Source organism: Gallus gallus, chromosome 2, assembly GCF_016699485.2.
Source record: "Gallus gallus isolate bGalGal1 chromosome 2, bGalGal1.mat.broiler.GRCg7b, whole genome shotgun sequence".
NCBI classification, from domain to species: domain Eukaryota; kingdom Metazoa; phylum Chordata; class Aves; order Galliformes; family Phasianidae; genus Gallus; species Gallus gallus.
In genome coordinates, this window is record NC_052533.1 from 124,797,208 (window position 1) to 124,802,040 (window position 4,833).

General features: G+C 43.6%; 1 long non-coding RNA gene across 2 annotated transcripts; it reads left to right on the forward strand.

Annotated features, from left to right (window-relative positions):
* Positions 1-1,102: 1,102 nt before the first annotated feature.
* On the forward strand, positions 1,103-3,788 carry LOC121110011. 2 transcript variants are annotated; one of them, XR_005857505.1, is made up of 3 exons: positions 1,103-1,207; positions 2,624-2,693; positions 3,533-3,788. It is a non-coding gene; the product is annotated as an uncharacterized LOC121110011 (long non-coding RNA). The 2 variants fall into 2 exon arrangements; XR_005857506.1 differs by having other exon boundaries at positions 2,624-2,680.
* Positions 3,789-4,833: the final 1,045 nt, after the last annotated feature.

Below are 4,833 nucleotides of genomic sequence, written 5' to 3' on the forward strand. Positions count from 1 at the left end.
TGTAGCAAATCTACCAGAGAGGAAGTCTCCACTTCATGTCCTCAGACTCCCAGCAGCAGAATGCTCCCAGCTCTCATTTGACAGAAGCCTTCCAGAGAAGCCATATGTAATGCCATCATAAAAACATGCATAATGTCTTTCAAGCTGTAGCAAGAAGCCAGGCAGAAGAAGCTGAGATGGTTTCTGATGACTGTAAAGAGAACTGGATACACAAGAGCACAGTGTGTCTTTTCTCATTCTAAGTTTCTTGCTGTGTGTTTCACAGAAAACACCCTTTTCAGTGGTTTGCTGTCAGTGTAACACAACCTGGCATCACAACTAGATTTGTTTGTCTCTTATATAAGCAGGAGGAAAGCAAAAACACAAGCATGATGCTCTACATGGCTCTCTGAGTCTGATTAGCCCGCAGAATGGCTTGGGAGAAGGAGTGCTTTACCACATTATGAACCACGGTGAGATTTTAATGGAGAATGGTAAGTCTGGGCTCACTTGTTAATTTACACAACAGGATGTGACACTAAAAATGTTTTTTTTTATTTGCCTCTGAGAGAAAAATAGAGATAATTGCAGTCTTCTTTTAATAGGTGAGACATTTTGCCCAGATAAGCTGTCAGCGCCTCATCCCTGGAGGCATTCAAGGCCAGGTTTGATGGAGTCCTGCGCAGCCTGAGCTGGTGGGGGGCAGCCCTGCCCATGGCAGGGGGTTGGGACTCAATGATCTTTAGTGTCCCTTCCAATCTAAGCCATTTCATGATTCTATGATTCCAGCAATTTGGCTTCTACCCTGAATACAACCAGCCACCAGATATCAGAGAACTGGTGGATGTGTGCCACTCACCAGAAGACACTTGTTTTCAAATGCAGCATAACATGAACACTAAAAATGTTTCCTGTGGAAAATGAGTGAAATCCAATAGGTGAGCCAAAACCCATCAGAAAGCGATGCTTAGAGGCGCGTTTGCCCTGTCAGTGTGATCAGAACAGCGCTTTGGGGGTTAACTCCAAGTGAGACCCAGCAGGGCTCACTGGTTTGGGCTCAGCACTTTGGCTGTGCTTACTCTGGAATGGCCTTGCTTATGAGGTAGTTCCAGCTCGTTGTTATGCATCGGTAAGGCCCAGAGGCATATGCACAGCAGCTGAAAAGCTGATGAAGAAGGACTGAAGCCGCTTTTCTGAAGTTCCTCAGAAGAAACCTCTATACATACAGGTAATCCAAATCATACTTCTCTGAATATTCGAATTTCAAAAAACAAAATGAACGGATTGAGAAGAAGCACTTGAACTGAAGCAGCAGGATGCCCGTTTATGGTCCTTCTTAAGAAGAAAAGGAGAAAGCAGTGGTTGTATGAGGGGTGAAGGCTTCTGCACAACCCTGTGGCCACAGTTGATGTTATGAGTACAGCAGTAGTGTTACAAGGCAAGGATCTGAAGGATAACACTGAGCAGACATTCATACGGCACCCCTTTTTGGTATGAGGGGCAATATGGGAAAAATGATGAAGATACTTGTTTACATGTTGGAGAGGTGCCAGAAGTAAAAGTGAGCTGAGTGGGGGTGGGAACTGGCCTCCTCGCATTCACACCATGAGAAAATGTAGGCAGAGACAGGCTGTGGTGATTTTGAATGTGAAAATAAGAAGACATTAGAGAAAGCCCTGGAAGAGATGATGAAATCCAAATGATGGGCTGGGAAAACAACCTGAGCAACTGATTGCCATAGGAACAGTTCTATATATTTTTTTTTAAATTAGAGTAAACTGAAGGAAGAAAAAACAAACAAAGGTGATGCAAAACAGTGAGAGATTGAAAGGGTTTTTTTTTTGTTTTTGTTTTTGTTTTTGCTTTTGCTTTCTTTGAGGGGTTAGAACAGCCAGAGCTGAGGAATATGCTTCACATAATGTGTGTGAAGTATATACCTTGCCCAAGCTAAAAGGTCCTAGAAAGCAATCCAAGTTGAGCTGGACACCTGTGTTAGTGACATGGTGGTGTTGACATTCAGAGTCCTGGAGAGAGCACACAGAAGCAGTGTTTGGTAGAAGAACTGAGATCTCTGTTTTAGCCAACCTGAGCTGGCATCGACAACCAGAGATTTATGAAAAAGTTTCCAAGAAACAGGCCAATGTTTGATTTGGGATGTGCCTGAAGTAGAAAGAGGTCTCCGTGTATTTGTATGGGCCTCGAACTGAGAGGAAAATGTGTAAAGGATCTATATAAAGCAAGACTTCTATTGCAGTTTATCAATAAAATTGTTGAAATCCTACAAAGTAAAGAGAGAGGATTTAGAGTGGATCTTGGTGACCTCTTCACAGAAGATCCCAAGTAAAAGTGGGAAAGTCCTCCTTTGAGGACAGTGAAGTGATAGAAATCCTCCCCAGACTCCCTGTGTAAACAACCAAGAAGGGAAGGAGTTACTGACACTGATCTCAAGCTTTCAGGAGAGCACTGAAGTATCAGAGCAGAGTCCTGAGATGGGATGCGGGCAGTTTCTATGGCATGTGAGAGCCATGAGTAGGGGGAGCTGGACCAAGTGTGCAGGCAAGGCATTAAACACAAACAGTGCATAAGCAACTGGAGAAACATATAGGGCTACAGCTGGATTCTTTATTTTGTTTTTGTTTTAAAGGGGAAAAGGCTAAGGTGTGTTTGCCTTTGAGAGAAAAGAGCCAGACGGGACTGAGAGGTAAAGAAAAAAGGTAATTTGGGAGCCAATTTATCCTAACTTGCTTAGAGCAAACTCTTTACAGCTTTGGGTTAAAGCCCAGGAGTGCACTTTTTAACTGGAGGATCACTTGATGACAACTCCAGTGCAGGAAATGTGTGAAGTTTTAAAGGTACAGACATTTCAGAGAGTGCTAGAATTTAATATCTGTCTGAGATGCTGCTTTGTTTACACTGACAAGAGGTCACCTGTAGCAAGTTGTTGCAGGTGGCCTCTGGAGACAGGGATAAGGTATGGGCAAAGGAAGATAAAATATCTGGTGAGTGTGAATGCAAACTGGGGGTTCATAACCTTTCATGGGTGTTGTGGTTGAACCTGGCAGATAGCCAAGCACCACACAGTTGCTCACTCATCCTCCTCCTCCCAGTGGGGTGGCAGAGAGAATCAGAAAAAAACCCACAAAATATAACTTGTGGGTTGAGATAAAAAATGTTTCTTAAAACAGAAAAGAAAGAGGAAAAAAAGATAATTACATAATATATACACTATACATATATATATATGCACACACACAAGTGATGCACAAGCAATTTCTTACCACCTGATGACTGATGCCCAGCCAGTCACCAAGTAGCAGCTTTCCACTAGGCCAACTCCCCACCATTTTTCAAGTTTTTTTGTATGGTGTCACATGGTATGGAATATCCCTTTGTTCAATTTAGGTCAGCTGCCCTAGTTCTGCCCCCTCCCAGCTCCTTGTGCAGAACAGTACAAGAAGCTGAGAAACTGAAACGTCCTTGGATCTGTACAGCACCACTTAGCAACAACATCAGTGTGTTATCACATTGTTTTTCTCCTAAAACCAAAACATAGCATCATATGAGACACCATGAAGAAAATCAGCTCTGTCCCAGATGAAATCAGGACAATGGGATCCAGCCCTATGGCAGACCACAACCCACGAGCACCCAGTACTGCCAAGCACCAGAATTGTAAATCTCTTGAAAAGCTGTTTTTCAAAATGCTCCAGTCCATCCTATTACATTAGAATATTAGTTTTCATTAAAAAAATAAAAATATTGTCCTCATATGTAGAAAAAAAGCTTGAAGAGTGTCCCCTAAAGATTCCCAAAACAGAAATAAAAAAGAATCATGCATGTACTGCATCTTGTGATTTTCACACGACATGTTGGCAAGCCTGCCTACCTATAAGGAAAACTGAGTTAAGAGGACACTAGGAACTGGCTCACTTTATAAGAAAAGTTTAAATATCTGTTGCAGAGTCACCCTAAGGCAGTGACTCCCCAGATGTTCAGCCATCAGATTATGGTGAAGCACCTGCCACTTGCTGCTTGACTTTACCTTGCCTTCATAGCCTATTCAACAAATGGGAGGTAGGGCTGCCAAATGATGTGAGAAAAGGTGGCCATGAAGCTCTGAGGGCTCACCATTGGTCTGAAGAAGCTGAGGCTGATGCAAAGGTATGCTCTTAGTGCAGTGAGTTCAGTTGTGTATCCCCATACTCCTTTCCCCGAGGCCATCAGTCAAATTGCTGAGCACTACTGTGCTTGCATGGGCACCTTTCTCCTCACAGAATGGCAGCGGAGCTATTTCCATCCCCAGTCCATTGCTGTGTTTGCACTGGGAACCCATAAGAGCTACCTTTAAGCTGAACAGCCCAGGTAACACCCACCCACAATGGGAGGGAGCACAGCATAGGTTAACCACCCTGTTATTTGTCTTGCTTCCCAAGCAAGGTCTCAGCACATGCATGTCTACTTGTACCTTCTCAGTACCTAAACTACAGACGTTAGCACTAGCCCAGAGATCCCTAGCAAGCCCTGCCCAGGATTTTTGAGCTGTAGCACTTCTCTGGCTGTAGAGTTTCAGTGAATAGATCCATTTGTTCATAGCTGAAGAGCCTTTCTCTCCACCTTTCGATACAGAAAGACAAGATTATGCTCCCACACAAAGTCAGTTGCAGTGACACTGTAGCTCTGCTGTATTAGCATAAGGTCAAGCACAACTGCAGTCAGGGTGAAGATCTTCCCAACACATGGGACGTGAAGCAAGGTCTGCTGCTGACAAGTGGCTGAAGCCAATCTTCTTCTTTAGAAGAAAATTGTTTGGCGTGTCTCGTAAAGCAAGGAAATGGTCAGTGTAGAGAAACTAAA